Source organism: Phalacrocorax carbo, chromosome 1 (assembly GCF_963921805.1).
Source record: "Phalacrocorax carbo chromosome 1, bPhaCar2.1, whole genome shotgun sequence".
NCBI lineage: Eukaryota > Metazoa > Chordata > Aves > Suliformes > Phalacrocoracidae > Phalacrocorax > Phalacrocorax carbo.
In genome coordinates this window covers 196,139,148-196,165,499 of record NC_087513.1, presented here as the reverse complement: position 1 = coordinate 196,165,499, position 26,352 = coordinate 196,139,148, and the positions used below count along the sequence as shown (strand labels likewise).

General features: G+C 39.8%; 1 protein-coding gene across 2 annotated transcripts in view; it reads right to left on the bottom strand.

The window, feature by feature from the left end:
• ATP8A2 (ATPase phospholipid transporting 8A2) overlaps positions 1-26,352 on the bottom strand; it is a 299,008-nt gene that overhangs the window by 122,167 nt on the left and 150,489 nt on the right. The window lies entirely within an intron of this gene.

The following is a 26,352-nucleotide window of genomic DNA, read 5'->3' as shown; positions in this document are numbered from 1 at the left end:
TAATAAAAATCATGTCAGAAAGCAAGAAAAGCAGTGTTTTAAATAGAACACTAGGGAGCTGTGGAAAAAGGATGCTACTACTATTACCCAAGTAAGGACAATGAAAGGGAAGGAATGCACTAAAAGGGCTACAGAGAAGATCAACAGGCCAGCAAGTCTGATACTGAATATAAAAGCAGAAGAAAAGCCAACAAAACGCACAGTGCTCCACGTGTGCAGCCTGATAATGCCACGAGTCAAAAGTGAAATTAAACCCAGCAAGGCTCTTCACACCTGGGATGCGTATTAAGGCTCACTGCAGCCTGACTAAAGCACATCACCATGAACCTGTAACAACAAAATATTTCAACACCTCTCATACCAGAACAAGAACATACAGAGACCAGAAGCTTCACCACAAATCTGGTCCAGATATCAGCCCACAAGGTGCAAAAAATCCCCAACATTGTGTGTATTTGGAAAGCGGAGAGTGGAAATGTCAAAAAACCAATATCTAAATATCCACATCAGGACCTTTTAACCTTGTGAAGCTCTATCTGTGGGACACTGGTGGAATACACCTGGTTTCACTCAGATGTAACACACATTTTCTATCACATACATGTATGTACGTGCCCTGAAGTGGCTAACAAGCAATCTGTTTCTCTAAAGTCTCAGTATCCTGCTTTCACATCCTGTTTGCTGAAACAAAACAAAATTCCACACCCAGACTCATTCCATGCAGCATCCCAGGATGGCACTGCAAGAACACAGGAACATGTAGTAAAGATTTCTTTGAATCTAGAAGCAGTAGCCCTTTAGGGGTAGAGGTTATCAGGGTGGAGGAAGACAGAAATTAATAGAAAAAGGACTGTATAAAAAGCTGTCCGTCGCTAAGAAAATGGTACTACTTTCGCTCTCAGTTTGCTTCTTCCCATAGCATTCTATAGTTGGCGGTTTCCATTTAGCCTATACATGATTTAATGAAGCAGAGAGGTCCCAGTCAACATATAAATGCATTCACTTATATCTGGATACTGTACAAAGGGAACTAAGATAAAAAGTGATGAAGACAATATTCATTTAGTGTAGCTAAAATATAGTTGTGCATTCTTCTTTCTTGGACATGAACCTAGGCAGTGTCCTGTAGTTATCAAAACAGTTTTAAGATTTCTGGGGACCAAATGCATTCCCAGTACTGACTGAATAAACCCAATGGTGACCGAGACCCTGAGTGTCACTATTCAGCTCTTACTTTACAGGACATTTCACTTCAATCCTTTCCCTACTTACTTTTATTTGCAGAAGTCCCTTATGTTACACTTATAAACTGCAGGTTCACATATTTTGCTTTTCTTGTCACCACATAAAGGAATCCTTCTAAAGAGCTGCTGAATTTAGTGTAATAGGAGCAGTTCTGTAGCAAGGTCATTTTAGGTCTGGAACCGCAGTCCCCTTAGGATTCCCTATTATGGCTACATGAACTGCCAGGTTCCCCTTGCAAGTCTGTTTTCCCCCCTTCCTCCCTATGAAATAAAATTCAGTCTCTGTAAGCCCTTGCATTAAGCTACTTTTATCCAGGAAGTTTATATGAAGTTTTCTGACAGCTTAGAACCCAAGGAAAAATAGCAAAATTAGCAACAGAAAAACCAGACCGCTACAGAAACTGCAGCTCATCTTCCATCATACTGACAAGAGTAAAACCTTAACAGCAGTAATCCCACGAGCAGCCCATGTTTCTCATTACCCACAGCTCTATTAGCATCACAGCACAGAGACAACGTTCTAACCAAAAACTACTAGGACACATTATGCGATCTAAAAAGCTCCCTAGTATTTACCTTACATTTGTTCCATTTTTATTTATTGATACAACCATTTTCTTGGTCAGTGGGGCAACCTAAAAATAGACAGGACTTACCATTTACTGTTTTTACACATCTGCTTTTAAACATGCTACCCTGTCCCTAAAGGCTCCAAGACTTGTTCACAAAAGGTCTCTGCTCTCCTTGCCACTCCCCTCATGTGGAAAATACTTGCAATATTGGTAATCTAAGGTTAAATTTATTTCTTTACATGCTGGCAAAAGCTAAAAGACTTAGATCCTAAACATGTCTTGCCAAAATACACAGCACGTTGTAAGCACATGCAATTATTTCACTGGTAAATTACTTATTGATGTACTTCTCACTAAAGAAATAATGTTTGAACTTATTTTGGAAAGCAATTAGCTTGCGTTCACTGCAATACATACAAAGAAATTCTTGGTGTGCCTTTAAAGCATTTGCTGAATCTTCTGATAGAGCTGTGTACAAAAAAAAATAATCAAAGTAGCTAGGAATAATACCTTAGACAAGGAAAGCCTAGAATCCATACAAAGGAGCAATGCATTCACGTGATTTCTGAGTTCAGTCCAGGAATTCATTACATGGCTTTGGGAGCGTATTGTACACTCACACCCACTATACCAACCAAGCAGCAGAGACTGCTTCTTTTTATGAATGACTCTCCTTGAAAGACTCAGCAGTAAAGGAGAGACTACAGCAGACTATGTTTGCTACAAATCAGGTCTTAGTTTCACAGTTTTACAGCATTTCACAAATGAGTTTTTAACCAGAGCAAGCTAATCCGCACCATCACCCGCCTGCTAGGAAAACCCTTCATGACAAATGACCAGCAAATTGCTCTGCATGTGGGCCAGGGATATACCTCTGGTTTCTGCAGCTGCTTACCAAGTTCCACAAAAATACAATAAGGCTGAGTGAATGAAAATCTGAGATGGCACCTGAGGCAACACTCACAAGAATAACGTCTACAAACGAGGTTTGACCTTGAGCAACATCGTAAGCAGTAACTCTGAGAATGAAGATGTATTTGCCACCTTTTAAACAGCAAAGAACAAACAATTATGAAGAAAAACTAACAAGGTTACCTGAAAATTAGGCAAATATATATAAACTGTGAAAATGTTATTTGTATGAGACTCTTAAGACCTTGGTTACTGGAGAAAGCGTTCAGCTCTCTGAAGGAGCACCTCAATTCCAGAAAACTTCAAAAAGAAGAACTGCAGATGTTAACTCTGCGTAAGAGTACCAGGACAGTTGTACCCATTCAGGTCAATAGCTCGTCCGACCTAGCTGCCTGCCTTTAACAGCACGTGCACGCTAACACCTAGGGAAGAGTATTAACCACACAATTTCCAGGTACTTACCCAATATCCTCAAATATCCAGCTCTGTGGATTTTCCAAGTCTCCTGTGTATTGGCTACATAATAACCTGCAACAGCTCTATCTTTTGGTGCTTTTCCTGTTTCTTAAGCCCCTGTAAACATCTTGCAACACAACATCCTTTGACAAGACATTTTAGATAAGGCTGAAAACACTGAGCTCAAACCTTTACATGAGACAGAGAGCTGGCACAGCAATTGACACCCTTTAAAATTGGAGCTTGGTTTATTTTTTAGGACCTACCTGACTAGCAAGGGGAAAGAGCATTATGAAGAGGACCCCAATGAGTCAGTAAGGTTGAAGGAATGCCTCTCCTGAAATTTCAACAACTCGACCAGCAATTAATAACTGGTTAATAAGCAATATTGAACACTTAGCTCACAACATATTTTTACCAGCTCTACCTAGAGAATGGGGCAGGTGACTAACATATTTGAAACAAAGTGGCACCCCAGATCACCTCCACATGTTTTCAGGCCAGGATGGGGAAATAAAAAAAAAAACACAACTTATTCTAAGCAATGCTGCTAAGAGGTAAGAGAATAAGTCTTTTAAGCTGGGCATCAGAAGATTTCTCCAGTGGCAAAAGCATTCAAGTTATGAAATGGCTTTCATTGCATATGGCCCACAGCTAGTCTGAAATCGGGCACCCTCACCCCATGCAGTCCTTCAGGCTACCTTGGCAGGCTTAGTACCCTCAAATACCCTCTTATCTTGCCCTACACGCACAACATAAGGCCTCACGAATGCTACAAACACAGACCTCATTCTTTCCAGCACTTAAAAGTTCTCAAAAAACCCACACAGTTGGTCTACTCAGATGAAGTACAAAGGACCACAAGACACTCAACCTACTATTCCTCCAGGTGCTAACACTGAGCGATATGGACACAAGCCAGTCCACATCTACAAGCCTGGTAGTCAGCTCACTGGAAGAACTGAAAAACACAGCATACCTACTGCTCCCTCAAGAGGCACCAGAGACCCATCTGGAATTAAACAAGGCAAACAACCCTCTTATTGCACGTGGCTCTCCCAGACTCCAGTCACTCAGGAGCACTTTCTCAGAAAGAGTCATTTAAACTCCGGACAGGATATCACAACAGACAGTAACTTAATGTTCCATTTAAGACTACGTCTTCCATAATGCAGCACAACAATCAACTCAATTAATTTAAAATGCAGGTTTTAAGTCTGCAGAACAAACTATCCAGACTATCATTTCAGTTTAAATCAGGCTTAGAGTGCTTGCAAAACATTTGGAACCAATTTAAGTGGATTTACAATCACATCACAGTTAAACCACTGTAACTTCCTTGTGTAGGCAAGCCCGCATGGCAGGCAAGTGAACATTTGTTTGTAGTTTGGATGACTCAATGAGGAGAAAGTGGTTGTCAGAAACAGCCTTCGCTTCACTGCTTGGGGATTTCAGCACTGGAGGTTGAAAGGTGGGGGAAAGAGCTTATTATTTTGCTTGTGCTACTCAAATACTGGGAGAAACCTTAAACCACTGTACACTGGGATCTGTCTCAGCCGCTCAGTTCCAACAACAGAGAATGTATCACTCCATACAGCTATGTCCAACCACTTCTGGGGAAATATGTCCAGAATTTACATGTCGGATCTTCTACCCCAAGTAACATAGCTATTTTTCAGTTACATTAATAAATACAATTAATGCTTTTAACACCAAGCTTTTCTTTTGATCTTGTTTAATCTCCAGAAACACTATCCAATCCATTTTCACTGCCATAGTGTTAGCTTTTCAGATAATTTTAAGATGGCAAGAGGTTACTTGCATCAGTCATCTTGCCATTCAAAGGTGTTTTTTTCCCCTGCCAGCGCTGAAAGGAACACACAGACCAAAAGCCCCAGCCTCAGAGCTGCCATATGCATGATACAGCTAATTTCTGGGCTGCACTAGGCTGGAAGTCCCTTGGTAAGGAGCTGACTTGTAAAGGTTTGGTCCTCACTGCCTTCAGTCATTCCCAGGGAGCTATTCTCTGCCTTGTTTGTCTTATCAGGTTCTATCATGAACACATGTGCCTTTTGCTCAGACACTACAATGTCCTATTTGAAGACTACTGAATAGTTTCTTCTCGAAGGGAAGAGGATTTGACAAGTTAGGAAATATTTTCTGAAGTAAAAGCTACAACAGCTGGATTTTAATAATGTCAATTAACCCACAATCAACATGCCCTCTTTGGGGTCAAAGTATTTTTCACGCTGCTGAAACAGAGCACAAGTTATTTTGACCTTCAGCTGAAATCACCACCCTGCCCCTGGAACTACAGCACAGCCATTTTGCATGTTTCCAGACTTCACGCTCAGATACCGAAGAAACAGACCACACATGAGAAAATGGGTTATTGTATTCTATAAAAGCTTTTACCTTGTGCCCAGTGTTAAAGATGCAACCAGAGATTTAAGGACAGGAGGAGCTGCCAGGGCTACCGTTGGGTACTTTTTCACAAAACAAGGTGCTTCTCTGAAGAAATCAATTTATGTGAATACTTTTGAGCATTGGGAACTGAGTTTGCTAGGCTCAAAAAAAAAAAAAGAAAGAAACAAAGAACCTGGCACAAGAAATAAAGATAATTTATTTCATATAGCAAGTTCACAGTACGACATATGCATGTCTACTACTGAACTGTGACATCAACTCACATTTATTCTTATGGATAAATGTGCAGGTTAACGATATTTAAAACAAGATACTGTATTCAAAACCACTGTGTTAGTTTTCCCTGAAAATTAAGTGAAGAGCAAAAAGAATATTGGTGGTTACAGGTTTTAATTACACTCAGCTCCAAGGTGTGTCAAATAAGGTATAATATACAGCCCATGGAAAAGTTGTTTTGCTTTGTATGGAAATTTTAAAAGCTTTCAAAGTTACTCTTAATTCAGCACAATGCTGCTTCTCAACACAGTATTAGATTCAGAGTCATAACCAACTCCAATGTCTTACAAAGATGAACCATAGGTCTTGAAGCAAATCCAGTGCTACAAAATAATTTATACCATGGCCAGTTCAAAAAAACCCAACACATCACAATGTATCTCTCATGGATGAGAGTGTTCCTACTTGCTCATAGCCATCACAGAGCTACTTCTTAGTTTCCTCGCGTGCATCGCTATCAGCTTGCCAAAAATACTGCTATTACAGGCAAGTTATCAGATTCCAATGTTCCAAAAAGCCACAGAAGACAGTTGTGTAAAAGCAGAGCGAGTGGGCTCATCCTTTCACTATTACATTTTTAGTAATCCCTCCCACACTTTTACCAGATTAAGGCAAACTGATAACACTCACGAAATGGTAACATACTTGACACTACAGTACAGTAATGACCAAGTTACTCATGTTTCTGGAATTCTTAAATTAACCCATTAACTACACACTGCTTAGTTGCTGGTATTTGAAGGCAAAACCAACCTCACTCATGAAGACTTTCATCTACAGAGGTAATTAATTAGATCATCTTCCTTGCTATTGAAAATTACTGTAATACTAAACTTATAAAGAGTTACTAACACCACTGCCTTACTGTCAGCATCAAGATACAAAAGAGGGAACCAGCAAAGCACCTTCACCTCTGAAAAGGTGTGTTTTTCCCATTGTGGCACCTGTATTGTATAGAACTTCACCTGAGATAAAGGAATCAGGAAAGAGAAGGTACTCTCTACTATGAATATTAGAAGCAGAACATGGACTTCAGATGGGTACATTGTGAGAACTTTGGGGGAAAAGTAAAAACAACAATTGAAAAGTATGGGGGGGGTGGGGAGAAGGGGAAAGGTTAATGCCCTTCAAAAGGAAAATGGCCTTGGGGTTAGCAACGGTTGCTGAAGAGTGCTCAGAAGTTTTTGGCTTTTTTGTTGTTGTGGGGGAGGTTTTGTTGGGGTTTTTCACTGTTGGTTTTTGTTGGTTCTTTTTTTTTTTTTAATAAAACTGACTTATAAGCCTTCTGCAAAGAGTTGTAGAGTTTAATAATTTAGCCATGGATGATGCTTTATTAACAGCATGCCTCAGAAGTTATCACCAGAAAACTGGATAGAAGCCCACATGTGTGGTTTAAGACGATTTTTATTTCCTACATTTTCAAAACATTGCATGGGGCTTTAGCTGCACGACTCCGATGAACTTAATGAGAGTCATGCAGCTATGCCTGCATATGCCACTTTGAAAACAGACAAGTACTGTTTTGGGTTCTGTTTTAATGAAGCTCTCCCTGGACTGATTTAAAGCTGGTTTTTCAGTCTTTTCTCTAAAGGTCTTCTACACTTCACATCACCATGTCTGACACAGATAAAGAGCTGAAAACTTTGGACACGTCATTTTTCAATGACTCCAGTACTCAGAGCTTATGTGGTACCTTGAAATCAATCAGTAAACAGCCAGGCAATTAAATTCAGCCAGTTGTGCATATGTGCTCAATTCAAGTGCAATACATTACTTCAAATCAGAACACTACTGTGGGCACTAAGTGGAGTTAAAACTTGATATCAACATATGTCATTTATTATGATTGATTACTACTTACTGTAAACCGTTTTAATAACCTGTATTAAATTTGATCATGTGTGGGTATTCGGGTTCAACCCAAAACTTCAGTATATACAGGTGTATGAAGCACCACACAAACCTCTACAGGAAAGCCAAGCTGTAAATCGCATTAAGAAAAAAAGAACTATGATATGTATAATTTACAACCTATTTAAAAAAATTAATTTTGCTATATTTATTTTAAGAATAATTTTACTGTACTCATCTTTTAAAATACAGGTTTCCTTATTTTCTTTTGTTTTCTTTAAGTGGGAGTGCTATCTTTCCCTTTCTGAGCTTATGAATTGCCTGTTTAAACGAGAGCCCTCCCAGTCAGCTGCCAGTTTGCAAATCTGTCTTCAGGTCCAAGCGGACAAAGCCTGAGAAAGAACTGGACTTCGCTCTAACCTTTCAACTCTGCAGTGACATTGCAGCAGAAAACTGAAGGGGAATAGAAAGATTGTTACTTTTCCATTTTCAGTGCTCATATTTTATAGAAATAAATTATACAAGACTCCATGAAAATCCTTAACAATTTTATAACTAGTTCTGAGAGAAAGCAGGCACAGGCAGGACCACTTCAGAGAAGCCTATCTATATCAGAAAACACATAAATAATGTGAAGAAAAAAGGGTCACCTGTGGTAGGCCAGTAAGAATAACTTCCGAGAAAATCAACTGCAGTACAAGGATGTCTTTCCTTTGTGTAGGAAAGATGGACACAGAGCGTGTGTACATCAATACTACTGATGCATAAGCTACGCTTGCGAATTGTGTTCACAATCATTACACAAGCCATGACCTCCTGGAAAACAGACTCCTGAGGTTGAGAGATTCTCCTGATCCTGACCAGGAGTTACACAATAGAGACTAGCACAAACAAGACAATGCACTTGACTTCCCATAGGGTTTAGCCAGGATCACAGTTCCCTCTCAAGTTTCCTGCATATCTTAAGACCCCTGGGCTCTAGAGGGACCCATTCTAACTATAAATACACACACAGAGCATCCTGTGTCACTCTGGTGACAATCTGTCATCCTTCAGGCACTCCCCAGCTGTCAGTTTTGAACAGTATTGGTTAAACACTTTAGTGCACTGAAACACATCATTGAATAAGATCATCTTATATTCAGGTGCATTAGATTTTTATATTCTTTGTTGAAGAGATTAGTTTCAGATGAACACTTCAAAACAGGACAGAAAGACAGGCAGGCAGCTCTGACACATGACCTGTCATCAATGCAAAGCAACTTGCAAGAAGTAAGGACCTGCCCTGATCCTCCCTCAGACAACAAATATGGTATTTTCCTCCGAGATTCAGCTTGCTTTCCTTCCTAATGTGGCTATTGCACTTCTGTACAGAGTATGATCTGTGCTGCAAGCAGCAACCTGCAGGTGCTCATTGTAGCCCCAGTAATTTGTTATTTTACTTTAAATGCAGATGGGTCTGACTGGCATATTAAGGAGTATTCTTCTACATTTGGAATTCAAGTTTTGGGCTTTGGGGCCAGATCAGAGCTGGGAAAGAAGCTTCCACACATTACTGGTAGCCACTTATATCTCAAGCTGTTGACCTGAGAAAGTAAGAGAGTGGTATCAGAAGTTAAGCAGCTTAGTAATTTCTGATAAATTCCTGTCAAAACAACCTGAACCCTCAGAGCTGTATATCATTGCCAGCTGCACCCCAGTAAGAAAAGACTGTCACCTAGCTCGCATTACAGAAGCAACCATCCATCCAGAAAGAATCCCTGTAAAACCTGCTGAGAATATGCTACTACCCCTGGGTGGATGCTGGCTCACGTACACAGCAGCTCATCTCCAGGATGTCAGAGCAAACATACTTTGTTAATGCACAGGGACAGGACTAGTGAGCTGAGTGCATTCTGGGGCAAAGCAGACACCATTCAGGATTCCTTCAGGGAGCCACAGTACATGCTGGGAGGCCACCATACAGTCTAATCCCCATGACCAGAGTATCACCAGTGTTGTACATGGTGAATATGCCTGGAAAAATATGCAAGGGCTAAGTCCAAACTGACAAAATCTCAGCTCCCTAGTCCAAACTAGGTTCTTGGTCCCCAGTCATCCACACTACACAGGGTACCTCAACAGCCTTTCTTTTGGAAAAGAGTATTTGTTCCCTTTTACAGCAAAAGGCAGGCATCACTTCTGTGAACAACATCCTTCAGGTATTGCTCTTTGTAGACAACACAGGAAAAGAATTACACCCAGTTCAGCTCCCTCCAACACTGACCTAGCAATACTGACACCTCACCTTACCCCCTGCACACAGCACATAGCATCATGCGAAAACCACTACACTGAGCAGTGACACAGCCATCATGTTATTTCAGATATTTTTACTTCAAAAATACCTGGAAAATTATTTGTCAGACTTGCTAGATGCCTAGAAGAGATTTGAGCACAGAACCACATATTGTGGGTACAGCTGGTCTCCCCTAAAGAGCACCTATGAACAATGTGACAAACCATGCTGCACCCTTCACCTGGGGGCCAGGCGCTGCTTTTCATGGCAAACCTTTAACACCAAAGATATAATCAAAGTCCAGCTGTAAAACATAGCTATGTCTTCAGTACATTCAAGCAGGAAGGGCCAAAGTGTGATTAATGGCACTTAAACAGCATCAGCAATACAGCTAGAACCATGGCCCATGCAGGTAAAGTTTCAGGACTTGATTTTTTTTTAAAATTTGTTATTACTTTTGAGCCATTTTGCTTTCAGGGTATCAGCCAGTGAATTAACAACTTGACTCTTATTCCAACAAAGCATTAATTACCTTGAAGAAATACTAATAGCAGAACTGAAAGCTGTTCCGTGCACTAAGTATATGACTGTTGCACAGAACGAACATACCTTAGAAGAGCCACAGGAGTTAGTTAACTGTTTGGTGTTTATGGAGCTGCTCCTTAAACTGGGAACAGTGAGACAGAACTAAGATCACACTCCAACCATACTGTCAGCTTCTTTGCTCTGGCTTGTGAGGGGTAAGAAGTGATTGTCACTATAAAGCTGAAATTTTCCTACTAGGTCTGGAACTGGACTGATGCCTAAAGCTACTGTTGACTGCTGTTGCAAGCATGTGCCAAACAGAGAAGAGGAAAAAAGGAAAGGAAAAGAACATATAGGGGGTTGAGCCCCCAAGCTGGCATCTAACTGTGCAACGAAGAGCACCAACCTGCACAGGAGCCAGAAATGCCACATTGAACCTCTAAATTGGAAGAGCTAAAAGTTGTCAGCTCACTCAGCAGTTTCTTTTCAAGCTGGAGTTTTGTTCTCAAGTAAATCTATTCATTACCTGTAAGAGAATGCTCTCAGCGAAAAAGCAAAATTAAGACCGGTTTATAGTGAAACTGGATTATATTTAGTTAACAGTTACCTCACCCCATGCCATTTTGCCTAGACAAAAGCGTTGCTGCAGTGTAGACCCTGGACTGTTAACATTTGCCAATGACGTTTCTGAATACTTTCTACAATTGGTACTGAAGCTCAATCCACTTGATTTACTCTGGGCAACAATAAAGCACCTACACTGATGCTGAAGGCAAGGGCTTAAACTATTTTATTTAAAAATTAATCAAGGCACATGTCGTGGTTTAGCCCCAGTCAGCAACCAAGCCCCACACAGCCGCTCGCTCACTCCCCCCTGGTGGGACGGGGGAGAAAATCGGAAGAGTAAAAGTGAGGTAACTCATGGGCTGAGATAAAGACAGTTTAATAGGTAAAGCAGAAACTGCACACAGAAGCAAAGCAAAACAAGGAATTCATTCGCTACTTCCCATGGGCAGGCAGGTGTTCAGCCATCTCCAGGAAAGCAGGGCTCCATCACACGTAACAGTTACTTGGGGAGACAAATGCCATAACTCCAAACGTCCCCCCCTTCCTCCTTCTTCCCCAGCTTTATAGACTGAGCATGACGTCATATGGTATGGAATATCCCTTTGGTCAGTTTGGGTCAGCTGTCCTGGCTGTGCCCCCTCCCAGCTTCTTGTGCACCCGGCAGAGCACGGGGAGCTGAAAAAAGTCAAAGTCCTTGACCAGTGTAAGCGCTACTTAGCAACAACTAAAACATCTCCACATTATCACCACTGTTTCCAGCAAAACTCCAAAACACAGCCCCATGCTAGCTACTATGAAGGAATTTAACTCTATCCCAGCTGAAACCAGGACAGCACAGCCAACCTTTTATTTTAAAAGGATAGGGAGATTCCACACTCCATACAGAAGTGGGCCACGGGAACAAATGATCCAAGTCCAGTTCAGATTTGCTATTTCAGAGCAGCAGATCCACTGCTACTCCCATCCTTACTGACCCATAGGAGACTTCCGTCTTCTCAGTCATCTCAATGATAAGTCAGCTGAGGAGGCCTGAATAGTAGAGGTAGAAACTGGGGCAGAAAAGAATGATGTGAACAACCGTGCTGTAAATTCTGGCTTCTAAGCGTAAGTTGTGTACACTGTAGATTTTCTTAGGAACAGCTCCAAGGAAAGGTTAAGAGTGATTACAGAAAAAAGCTGCCACTGAGGGCAGTTTTCTTGCGTATACCAACAAGATAGCCTTGAAACAAAACTTTGCCTTCCAACATTAAATCAATGTCACGTCACTTATATGCAGACCTCCTAGAGAAAAAAATGCAATATTTTCAAGCTGTTATTGATCTTTTAAAAAAGTGACTGCAATTTACCTTGAACTTTATTTTACTACATAAAGGAGATATCAATACATCAGAGAAGTGACCACAAATCTCTTGCAGCAACAAGTAAACTTGTCATTCTAGGGAAAAAGAAACAGTGATTTGGTTGAATTTTTTACTTTCTTTTCAGTAGCACCAAGTGAGAATGTTTTACATTCATACCACAAAGGCAACTGATTTGGCTTCATCAGATTAATTTTCCTATGGCTACCCGTTTTCTTAAGGCTACGGATAATCCTTCAGAAGATTTTATTCATATCACAAAGTTCAGTAAAGAATTAAATTCTTGCTTCAGATTCTGAGAAAGGGCCACCACAAATTCAATACCTATGTTCTGCTCTATTCCTTTTAAGTTTTCATTAGCAACCAATTTCTTTTAAAGATAAGGGATACAGGGAATTACCAAGTCTGGCACACTGCAACTGTATAGCCTTCTGCTGTACATAAAATGGGGATTTCGAAATAGTTTGGGAAACAGGTTTAGATAACAGTAATGCAAACACAGGAATAGCTCCTCTTTGAGAAATACAAGGATACAAAAGGTCATATGCATCCAAGTAAGTCAGTTCAAAATGTTTGTCAAGAAATAGCAGAACCTCACTGATCATTATAAAATACATTAAGCTGTTAGTTCACAAATGGAACTGTGCTGAACTTCCAGCTGTTTGAAATACAGAGAAACCTGGAAGTCTGTTTTCATTTTGGTACTATTACAATTTTTATCCTCCCACTCCTCTTCCCCAACACAGCAGAACAGCTGTGAGTGCCAACTTGTATAAAGGTACCCTTTCTGCTTTACAATAGACAGTAAACATTTTCATGAATGGCAAAGGAAGTGGTGCATATGCAAACCTGCACATTCAGTTGAGAAGGAAGCCTTCCATGGGAAGTAAGAAACCCTACAAGTGCTACAGAATGTGTGCATTTCTAAGGAAACGCCTTAAAACCTCTAATTCTTCTCTGATTTAGTTACAATTAGTCTCAAATGATGCAGCATAGAGCACTTGAACAACGCTGATATTAACCCGAATGACTTTTCATGGATGGAACTTCCTAGGACAGTTTGCCAAAACCAGATAATTTAATATATTCTTGAAAATAATTTAAAAAAACTTGGAATGTAAAAAGATGCTCTTACTTTCCATATTAAGTGGTTTTCTGCTGATATAACTGATCAGTTAGAATATATTTTGTCTATTGCCACAAACAGACCCAATGAAGTGGACATGAAATCCTGTAAGAAGATAAATTACCACTCCCCTTGCTAATATCAAAGCACAACTGCAACTAAAACAGATTTTCTAAAGCAAACATGCTTTCACATAGTTTCTAATGAGTGTAAAAAATGACTTTTTCTTTGGCTACTGTTTTTCAAAGCTGAAAGATGCAGTAGTGAGCCAGAACTGTGGAATAAAAAGGGATCCTGTATTTTACCATCTAAGAAGTGACTCAAAGGAAAAATATTTGAAGAGGACTATCCCCGGTATGGTGTTGCAGCTTCTAGCACAGAAGCCAGGCATGCAGCAGTGCTGGCTTGGAACGAGCCTGAGGCTTCCAAAAGGTAACACTGCTGCAGGACCCAGTTACCCAGTGGAGGAAATGGCCAAGTCTCAAAATTTACATCAGCTCCAGAAGGGCTGACAAGAATTGACAGGTTTTTTTTAGATTTTATTTTTACAATGACACCTCAAAAGATTGTTCTCAGTACCAACCTCCACAAGACAAGGCCAGGAGAACTTCATATTTGCAACAGAAGCAGGAGCTATTTAAGTGCCATAAGAAAGACTTCTTAGGGTATCATTCTTCAGATACCATTAAACAGGCAGTCATCTGCCGACATTGCTTTTTAGAACAGGATACATACTGCAAGAGTTAACTGTGAGGGAATAAATGAAGCCAGGCAGGTGAAGGTCTGTTTCTCCTCATTTAGTAGAATTATATAATAATTACTTCTGTTCTAACAGAAGACATCAGAATTTTCCTACCCACCAGAGTGGCTTCCAGCTAGGTCTCCAAATGGAGAAATAGGATAATTAAAGCCTCATCACTCTTCATTATTTTTAATGTGACAGTAAACATGGGACTATTGCTAGACTTTATGTTATAGAAGTGTATGCAGCAGCAACTTTCCTTGAAAATGAGAAGTTAAACCAAGTGCCCAAGCACAACCCCAGGTTTATTGTACCTAGCATTTGTATCGTTTACTGCTGCTTTAGGGCCGCAATAAAAACATGTAGATTTGCTTGTTCATAGGAGAAGAACAACACATTTAGTGATAAATACCAAGTGAATACCAATGTGGTTAAAGAAAGCACTGAAAACTTCTCAGGAGCATGATTCCCCACCGATGCACCAGTAAAACTAGAACGGGCACAGTCAACACTACAAAAAACCCCACCCAAAAAACCCCAGTCAGTCACCAACACTCAGGTTACATGCAGTCAGCTATGTGAACAAAGACAGGCAATGACCAGAGGAATTGTTTTGAGTTTCTGAAGATCAGAGTTCTCAGGAGACCGTCATTTACTGATCCAATAACCTGCTCTATATGGAAAAATGTCAGACTGAAAAAAAAAAAATCAACTATTACATTCCTGTAAAAATTAAGCTTTCAGGCAGATAAACCTTCATGTTCATGAATAGTTCTCACTGAGTGTAGCTATCGTGACAGTAAGAAGAAAGCCACAGAAATAACTGTCAATCATTAGAAACCAGGTAGGTACTCACAATACATGTAAGTATCAAAACTAGCATGCTAGAAGTTTATTTTGTGTGTTACCCTTTTCAAAATGCAAACAGGGTGATGACTTCATTACTGAGGAGACAACAGACCTTTTACTCAGAGAGAAGTTAAGAAGGGAGAGCTTTGCAGCCTATCCAAATGCCACCCACCCCCAGCCCCCAACGTGGGTCTTACAAAGCTCCAGAGACCCTGTGCAGACCACCAGCATACACTCCCCTTTCTTCACCAAGCCCAGGAACGGAGGGCTTGCCAGGCTCACTTGTAACATTTTATGTAGTCAAAAGCCAAAACACATAAATTTCCAATCTAAGCCATATTTTCAAATGTTCTAGCTTTTCTCTCATGCCTTCTCTAGAAGGTTTTCTCAGCAGTATCAGGCAATTAGAGGAGAACTGTAATTCTCACTATCCTGGTTTTAGGTACATATTCCTGCTTCTTCCCCTAGATTTACTGCTCCCACCTTCTTATTTCAACTCAGCATAAATTAGGAACTGCTTGAAAAATACTAGTAACTGCTTCCAGAGAAGAAAAGTCTGCCAGGACTTTCACTGCCATCATTTTATCACTCCTCCGTTGCAGGAATACTTTCTATTTTAGCACAAGCCAGCTCCTTACTGCCCGGATGGCTTAATGCACATTCTTAAAGATCCTCCCCCTCACATACCACAAATCACACACCATAAAAATCCAGTAATTGTTCATACATTCTGTTAAAATTATGGTCTCTAATGTATTCTCAGTTTGAGAGATCATAGCTGCTTTGTGCACATGAACAACACATGACAGACGTAGGGAAAGGACTTTTTTGTTCAGATGTGCCTTTGGGAGGAACTATCAGGTTCCTTCCCCCTTGTCCAGCTATACATTTGGGATGCCTTTGAGTAACAGATACCCAGACAACCCAAAAGGGAAAAAAAGGTTGATAATAAGTCCCCAGAAGTTATGCCATGAGATTACTAAGGATATCAAACACCAATTCACGCCCTTTACCTGCTCTACATCCAATTTTTTTTGTCTTTTCTGCAAAAAACCTCCCACTTTAGTTTACTAGAATAACATGTACACTTAAGTCTGACAAAAGTCTATGCTGCTATCAGAAGAGCTGGTCCTACCTCTCGGCCAAGAACTCCTGTGTACATGAGGAACGTGATCTGGCTGAACTCTAACCTCAAAGAGCTCATCCTGCAGCTGTACAAACACTAGTGCCTTGGCAAGGAAGGAGGAAAAGAACACAGTTCTAGGGAGAAATGAAGATCAGGCTGCCCTTTTTAATGTCAGCGTGCACTTATGTCAGATTAAAGGACATCCCAGTTATGGATTCAAGTGATGGCGAAAGCATAGGCCAGTGATGGGTAGAATAACATGCATGATAGCTGGAGGACTTTCTAAGGAAGTGGCACCTTGAAAGTGAGCACTGCACAAAGCTCACAGTGCACAAAGCTGGTGGTCTCACCACCACAGCATGGCACGGTGCCACTGAGGCAGGCTGCAGCAGGCAAACACGGATTAATTATGTCACCATTGAAGTCACATCTCGACATATCCTAGACTTTATGCATTTATGTATTCAATCACAACACTAAAAGAAAAATGGGAAAGTAAAGCAACTCAAGCGTCCATCCCTATCTTGTCCGTGAAGCAGGAGGTATAATAGGCAAAAACACATTTCCAAGTAGTACAAAACCACATGTCATTTTTAACACTAATGAATGCCAGCTGACACAAAGCACAGGCTGACTGTCATATTGCTTAGCCACTCCAGACACCTGTCACTCCTTGGCAACAAAAGGGAGAAAAGGTCAAGGCACTTACTAAACCCAAAGGGGAGACTCACTTCTCTACCAAAATTGAACTTGACAGGAACCATCATCAAAAATAATGCAGAGAAGTTCAGGTGTTACTGGTTACTGATAGTTTACACTTCTGTTGCTACTGAGCCATCTACGTATTTTAGTCATCTGCACTGTCATTTATTAATAAAGATAGCATTATTTGGTTTTAAATGAGAATATATAGTATTGGATTTCTTTTCTTACACACAGAGTATTTATATAGCTTATACAAGAATACATATAGTTTCAGTGTATCCCTGCAGAACTTAGACACAGCTAAGGCAAATATATTCCACCTTCTTGCTTTCCATCCTTAATTGCTTTTGCATGAATGCAAAGAAATCCAGCAAGAAGAAAGCAAGCAAAATAACTTTGTCACGTTTAAAAACTGGCAGACCAAGTTTTGACCTTCTTCACTCTTCTGACAGCATGAAGTCATCAGTGGTTATCCATGTCTTTGTCTTGATGTGCAGAACTGGACTTGTAACACACACAAACATGCATCAAGACCACTTAGCTCTTGCTTTTCCACAGCATGGGCCCCTGTGTCATTTGGGGTATAGTTCTGGGGTTTTAGCTTAACCCCATGATTACACTGCTGTTTATATTCAACATGCAAGTACTCCTACAAACGTTAAAATTATCATGGTCTCAGCCTTTAAATATCGGTCCTGACTCTCCTCTCCCTGACACTGCCCCTGTTGCAGTGAACTGTCAATCCTGGTTCAGAAATGCGAAAAGACACCAAACACACACCACCACCACAAAAAAAACACCACCAAAAAACACAAAACCCCCCCACACATTGGTCCAGGATGCCCTTACTTGAAAGCAGTTGCATTCAAATTGCAATGGTTCAAGAGAACAATCAGGTTCAAAATAGTGAGGGAGAACTAATGGAAAACATGGAATGGAATAGAATATCGGGGTGTGGGGGGAAGGGGGGAGCTGTACCTGACTCACTTTCAGCATCTTTTCAGAAAAGTAGACTGTATAACTCCGAAGTCATACTATCACTAGGTAGCATGATTTGCTATGTCTAGTGCATTTTAATATGTTCTAAACGATTTTGTTGAAAAGAGCAAGGAGATATAAAAATCAATTGCATGCTCTCTAGAGCATATATTTATCTTTTGGTTAGTTAAAGGTCTCTGCATTGTGCTTAGCATCGCAGAGAATGAAAAAAATAACCTGTTTGGGACAAGTTACTCAAAGCTTACTGTGTGCTGATACAGTCCAATGCATCCTAATGGTGGCTCAATTGACACACGATTCCCACACAGGAAGGGAGCATCTCAGGGGCACTAAGGGATAACAACTTCTGTACTCCTGTCCCCAGCCACAGAGCTCTAACTCCTTACAGGGCAGATATCCCTTGGGTCAAACACAGTCAAACCACTGAAGTGGTTTTACAGCAGAAGAGGATGTAAAACTACATCTGAAAGCAATGCCTACACTGCTCCAGTTTTGCACTGGGGACTGGTCTGATCACGGAGAATATGGTGTATTTTCTACCTCTGCCCCTGCCGTGCTAAAAAATTTTGGTTCAAGACCTTAAGCTCTGGCAAATAACAACTCCCAACCTATATTCTAGATACTTTCCTTCACAAACATAAGATACATTTTATTCTAAATCTTGTACATGCACTTAAACTAGGTTACAGATGCCTTTTATGAATCCCAAAATAAAACAATCTCTAGTGGTTAATTAGTGAAACTGCATAGAGGTATTTTTATCATTAGTGCTCATCCAAGTGCAAGAGCAAAATTATTCTCTAGCAGCATTTAAAAATGCAGTCTGTATTCAGTTAAATTTGTTCTCTGCCCTAGCTTCTTTGGGTCATGATCCGAAAAAACCAAGAAACCTCAAAATAATCAGGACCAGCTCAGTTCATGATGCAGATACTGGAAAGAAAGAAATTTTATATACTGAAAAATCTGGTAACACCACATTTTCAAGCTAGTGTTCAAAAGGTTTTTGTAGTTGTCTGTGAAGCAGTATTAAAACAGTAAGTGTTGTGAATTCATCAATTGCATGCATCTGCACTACAGGACACACTAGAAAATGTGACAGTTAGAAACTTACTCTATTGGTGCCTCCAAACATGCCAGAGAAATGCCCTTGTCAACAGCTAGAAAGGAGAAGTTGACCATGAGTCTTCTGTTAGACAAGAGCTCAGGTAAAGATCTCTTCGTTCAACTTCACAAAATATGAAGATACAAATTGCTAGTAAAATGCTTCAATATCATAAAATTGAACACCGAAACAAAATATTTCACTGTTATCATCAGGTTACTCATGCCTAAAAAATATCGAGCTGTATAGCCTGACCTTACCACTGGGCAAGCAGCTGGCAGCCAGGCAGACTTCTGTTCAATTCAGACAAACAAAACGCAGCCCATGCAGCCCAGCACGCTTTTTGTTCATGAGCGCACAATAGATAATATCCTAGTACATGGCTTGGAACAAATAAACTCATTTTATTCCAAGGAATTGCCAGGAAAATAGAAAACATCTTCAATTACTATTCAGCGACTTCAGTGGGACTGCTTACAGGCAAGCCACCACACATTTTCAAAAGTGGGTTCCAAGTTAAACTTCGGAGTACTTCAGGCTTAAATACAAAGGATTTTGTGAAATTGCACAAAAGCATGACTTGTGAATTGATGCTACACCTTGTGTGCACCACTTACAAACTCTCTGGCACTACTTAAAAATGCTTTATAAAGAGCTGTGCAAAAAGAACTGCAAACCCCTCCTCACACCAAGGCTAACTAGTGTTTTTAAATACCAGGATAACATTCAAGTTCAACTGCAGCAGATCCAGCTAACTGAGTAAAAGTAATTCTGTTTTTCTCTCCCCTGGAAGACTAATGTCTTCCAAATTGCACCAAGTTACAGAACATGCGCACTTACAGGGCCATTTGAACACAAGTGCCTCAAAGCTTCTAAACCAGAGAGTTCAACTCACTGTTTGGATTCGCCAGCAGTCACTGGGGCCAGTGTCTATCACCAAGTCCTCCATAGCAAAACGTAGCCTCGTTTGTAAACATTTGTATTAACGTTCTCAAAAGTAAATAAGTTGGTATATAAATGCATTTTAAACATCGCTATTTAGAGCAATGAGGTACAGGTCAAAAAAAGAGAAACCCCCCACACCTGCAACGTGCCAGACCCCATGGCTTCTGCCTAGTTAAAAGCTAAACAGACAAAAAAAATCCCTTCTTAATATGTACAGTATGCATAGGACCTTACTCTGCTACCAGTTATTCCCATGTAAATCAGAAATGTCTCTACTAAAGAAAGTCTATTTATAGGGGTACAGGTCAGATATAAAGAAAACCAGTACAGGGCCAAAGGATATATTCATAAATGAGCTGTATTACCATATATACATCAATGTATAGGTGGTGTTGGATTTTAAAAAGCGCTCTCAAAATTTCACCCTCCCGTGCAGTAGAGCATACACGGCTAAATTCAGCATGAATATACTAAGCACAAGTTATTTCCTGATAAGGTTTATTTGCACTTTTTTTAACCTTGATACGAATTTGAAATTTGGCCATCCCTGTACCCACAAGTAATGCCATATGCACTGAATTGGCCTAGGCAGATGCAAAAGTAGGATCCATTCCCCTTCATTTTTATTAAAACAACAGGTTATCCAATATTACTGAGTCAGAGAAGCCAATGTTTTTCAAGTCAATATTCAAAGCCATAAGAAGAGTTACATTTGATTTGAAAACTTCTGTATATACATTTGATATGAAAACTTTTGGAATGAAAGTGGGGTCAAAAATCAAGCACAATGAACTCTTTCATTTCAAAGCTGGTTTGTTTGACGGAAAAAACCCTGGGGTTTGGGTTTTCGTTTCATAATACACGTTTAGCTTCATTCCTAATGCTGAGCAATCAGCATTATTATTGCTTTGTTATAAACCCTCCAAATATGAAATTAAGATCTTCCACACCAAATTAAGCACATATTTTACAGAGGGGGAAAAAAAATCACTGTGCCTGTCATACACCCCTGATGTATATAGAGATACACACAAAAAAATAAATCCAGGCACTCTGAACATATTATTTGCCCCATAAAATATCACAGTAGATCTCTTCTTGAAGTAATCTATTGCGGCGTGTACTGAACCTGCTAGGTGTTTCACCTAGAAATTTTGATACCACACTAAGGAACCTGATTTATCATTTATGATTTGGAATGTTGAAAAACGACAAGTCGTGTTGGTTGTAGGGTGTAATCAAGGCAGTGTTCATACAAAGTCAGAACAATACTGTACTCATTCCATCACTTTTGAAAATGGTTTGAAATTCAAAATCAGTCGTTTAATAGTTGAGTCGATTTGGATTTCAGGGAAGATGGACTGCTCTCTAATTATTCACTGTGTGGTGCATAGCACTAAAAAAAAGAAAGGAAAATTAGCATGGATTTATCTCTGACTGATTCCTTGAAAACTCTTGGGATTAAGACACTCAGTTATGAACCCAAAAAACAATAAGTCATCACGGATTTAAGTTGGTGAGACCAGCCTATAGGCAATTCTGAATTTCTTCATATAACAGGGGGGTTAAAATATGGGACAAATTGTCAGTGGTAATATAAACTAGGCACTGTAAAACAGCTGAGGAAGAATTAGGATATATTTTTAAGAAAAAAAGCCAAGCACTAGCTGGACTATTTCAGATTAAGGTGGCCAACTCTATTTTATGATATTCCAAGAAGTTTGGCAGGTGATTTGCAGGATCTGTTTTCTATAACTATTGCTACTAAAAAATGTTTTCTTGGAGCCTACAATTAGCTTTTTTTTGGTGGGTGGGAAGAGGACAAAATGCTGTGCTGCCTTTGGTCTTCTACTTCTGCACATTGAACCTGTGTACAAGGCTGATAATAAGCAGTGCAAGAGAAAAATAAGCACACGCGTAAGAACTGTTTTTCCAAAAATTATCAAGAGACAGTGGTGAATCTCACATGTTGTGCTCCTCATGCTATATCCCTTACTGTGTTTTCCAGGTCTGCAAGTTCTGCACTGTAACTTCCATAAATATACTGCATGTTTTGAACTGATTAACAATACCCAAGCAGAGGGGTTTGGACTCCTTCCTTTTTACATGCTTTAGAAACAAATGAAAAACAAGAATGGGGAGAGAAAAAAAAAAAAAAAGATTCCTTAACTTTCTCGATAGGATTTGGTTACCTCAACATAGACCTCTAAGTACTAATAATGCTGCTGCTGCTTTGGACAGGTGAAAGTCTTTGGCAGGTCCTGTGGCACACCTGCCAGTCCTATACTGCTTTCCATGACACCATAGCATCCATACAGGCCATCTACATGGACAATGCATAGGTTTCCCTCAGGCACTTATATTAACATCTGATACCAATCTCAAGGACACTGAATCCCACCTTTTGCCTATCTCAGAACACCTGTCCACAGAGAATGAGATACTTAATTAGGATATACATGCATTTGGGAGAATTAAAAAGCCAGACTTCCAAATTACATAAAATGGATACCGCATATACATTCCTAACTTTGCTTCATCATGATACACCATTGTTATAAGCTTACCACACCAGTTGAGTACATGCAGACAGAGGAAATTGCTATTAAATGCCTACTGACTTTTGAAATATTTGAACAGGCAACTGAATAATTTGAATACATAAGCATGACAAAACAGCTAACTGCCTGTATTATTGTTATCCCTGTTAGAGAATTTTACCACAGATGTTCTTATTCTTAATTTAAGACTGGGGGGAAATACTGCTCTTATCTTTTAGCAGCGTTGCTTTTTATGACAACAGTTATTGCACTTCAGTCCTCGACTCACTGCAAAAATCGATGTTCAAGGTTTCTCTATTGCCTGGCTGTTTCCTGAGATTGCGAAGTCAGTTGGAAACAGCACAGAGATGTAGGTAAAAGTCAGATTACATAAAACAGGGACAGGCACACAGAAGCATTAGAGCTGTATACTTTTTAGTATCATATCAGATACACTCAATTCTGCATGCCATTTGGATAAGAGGGCTAAAATTCCCATGTCTGCTTTCCATATTTTTAAAAATACCTGTTGTGTTTGACAGGAAAGCACGAAAATGGGAAATACAAATGAAGAGTCTCAAGCAGCAACATTTCATTGTGTTTTTGCACAGCCTGTGCTGTCGGCTAGTCTGAAGGGTGACCACTAAGAGTACGTGGAGCACTTAACAGCTCTCATTGCCAGACCTTGCTGGACTCACAAAATCACCACTGTCTAAAAAGCATGTTTATCTAAGCATTGTGTTTACTTACAGCTTTTAAAACTTGAAAATTCAGCTCCAAAAGAGAAACTATAACCCTGGTGTTTGTTTAACACTGCTCACATATAAGACTTCCCCCGCAGCCACCACAAAGAAACAGCTTTCCAGTCTGGGCTTACAACTTACCTCTGGATTCGTAAGGCAGAAAAGAAAAATAACGCAGTGTCAGGGCATGTACACTATGCTATTCCCTCCCCACTTGCCATTCATTTCTCTGTCATGGCCCGACACTGCCAGACCTTGACACAGGGACCATCTATTTCCTCCTGCCCCCAGCTCATTCTGCAATATATAATGCAAGACCACTTGATATTAATTAAGTTTCAGATGAACAACATACTCCAGTGAAGTATTGAGCACATTCTTCCTGCACACTGTGTTGGCCTGAAAGCTATCTTCCATGCTACTGTTTCCACAGAACCATTCCCAAATGCCTTGAACTCTTACCTGATATTTCTGTTATTGCCTTTGATCTTGCTGTGTTTCTACTTCAAGCATGACATGAAAGCAACATTCCTGTATTCTTTTACATTTGAAATCAGCTATATTTCAAAGCTCTGATGTCATCAGGACAACTTTATATCATCTCCAGTGAAATCTATCTGCTCAACAGATGTGAAACAGATCTTTTGTTTCACTACTCAGTTTAAAGCCAGCTACATAAATAATCGAATGAGATGGTGTTTTGTAATGATGCCCAGGTATTTGTCTGTCAAATGTTTAAAAGCCAAAACCCTGTCACTGACCTTCTGCTTCAGGATGATGCTGAATGATTGGCTTTCCTCAGTAACGGCTTCAGTGCCCACTGCTACTGCAGCCAGACATGGGAAATACAGGAACAGACACCAAAGAGGGAGCTTTATACTTCCGTTTCATCCCTGCAGCCGTCTTGGTAACTTTCTACTCATTTACATAAGGCTTACTACAGTTATTCCTCAGGTGTTAAAGCTTCATTGAAATAAAACAGATACAGTAACAAATGTATAACTGACAGTCATATTGACCAATGTGCTTTTGATTCAACCCTATAAATATTTACTCAGCAGAATCCTTTAGAAAATTAACTTAAAGTATTTCAAGTTCAAATCCCTGTTTCATTACAATGCTGAAAGAATATTGCCCATACACCACACATCCAAGCAGGAAGTACAGGTAAATGTTAAACTTGTCCAGAGCATTGGGAAGCAATCAGGAACATACCATATGCCCAAGAAAGAGTGCAGAAGTGCCAGGCACACAACTACCATTCTCTAAAGATGAAGGATTTATCCCCTCATGGAGCTTCTCTTTCATGAGCATCACACTGTACCACAAATTGATCAGCACTCCTGAGCCTCACAAAAGAAATACAAAACAACTCAGCTTTCTTTATGTAAGGCTAAAGAGAGAATTAGAGACCTCTTGTCTCTCTCCCCCACATCCCTAACGTATCAAAATCGGTGTCTGTTTTTCATGTAGTTTGGCTAGTTAAACACAGTTTTGGAGAGGAAGTTCCTTAACGCCACTAAGTAAAGCAAACTTACCAGGGGAACTGAAACCAAACTGAGCTCTTCCTATTGCTGCAGGTCTATATGATTGCTTCTGTCGCTTCACCTTTCTTAAGCCTTAAACTTGCTCCCAACTTCTATTCGGCACAAGCACAGAGGGGTATAACTGAGGTGGAGAGCTAAAGCTCATAACAAATTTTTTCAGTGCTCTCAGATGTTAGATGGAACTGACTCCCACACTTAATCACTGACATCAGGAGACACAAAAGCTCATTTGCCTCAGTACGGCATACAGAAAGAACTGAACACAGACTACTACAGTGAAGAGAACACCTGACCTCATATTCTCAGAGCAGACTTGCATTTTATGTATCATTTAGTGATATCTCTAGCTAATAAAATTCTTCCTTCTGGTTAAATGATTAAGCTATCTCAGGCTGGAGGTCTCAGAGGCCTTCACCTGTCTTCAACCCCTTCCACTGCTGCTCACATGGGCAAACATAATTTAGCCATACAACATTTGATGTAGAACTTAAATTTGCTTGGCAGACTATAGTAAATGAAGCAAAGACACACGCTGCTACAATGGATGAGAAGTGGAGCTTCCATACTAATTTTTAAATGGAGAAAAGAATCCTGGAAAGCTATCACAAACCTGTTATTCATTATTATGCAAAAGAAAAAAATAATTTGAAGAACTTTTTTAGTGGGTTTCTTACTGAGCATGGGAGTTGCTGGGTTTTTTCTCTGAATTGTTGAGAAAATGCTTATTATTGTCATCTCCAATAACACTTAAAAACCCTTACTAAAAATGTGAGTTATGACTGGCCCAAGTCAAATTAAGGACTATTTTGGAAAGTAAAACATGAACCAATTCTTAAGTAATTAAGTGTGCTAATTTCATCTGTGCTATGAAGGGTGTCTTCTACACTAGGAGAACACACCTGTGAAGTCTCAGGAACATGGATTTATATTTGGCAGTGAATCTGGCTGAAGAGTTGGAATGCAGTCAAGATTTGGATGCTTAAAATTTAGAAAAAAATGAACTCCTTGTATAATTTCACAAACTGTATATCACACAACCATCCTGCTCTCACAGCAAAGCACTATCACGAGATTTTGATTGCGTAGTGTAACTCTCTCACAGCAAACAGACTAATCTATGTTGAAGTTATAACAGCCAACAGCTAATTTAGAAATAGCACAGGAAAAATGGAGCAACTTAGTGGAGAATATTTGCTCTCTAAGAGCCTAACATAACGCATAAAGGACGATCAGACAGGGAGTCAGGTATACACACACTGACCACGATACCATTCATTGAATAGTAAAACATTACTTAACCACTATCTCCTGTAAACAATATAACTAGCTGCCTAATTATAAATGTTTTAAATGTTTTAATTTTCTTATCTGTTAACCTCATTCACATCTGCTTAACTGTAGAAAGAAATAGAAAACCTAATATACACATGTAGACATATATAAATAAAACTGATGAACAATG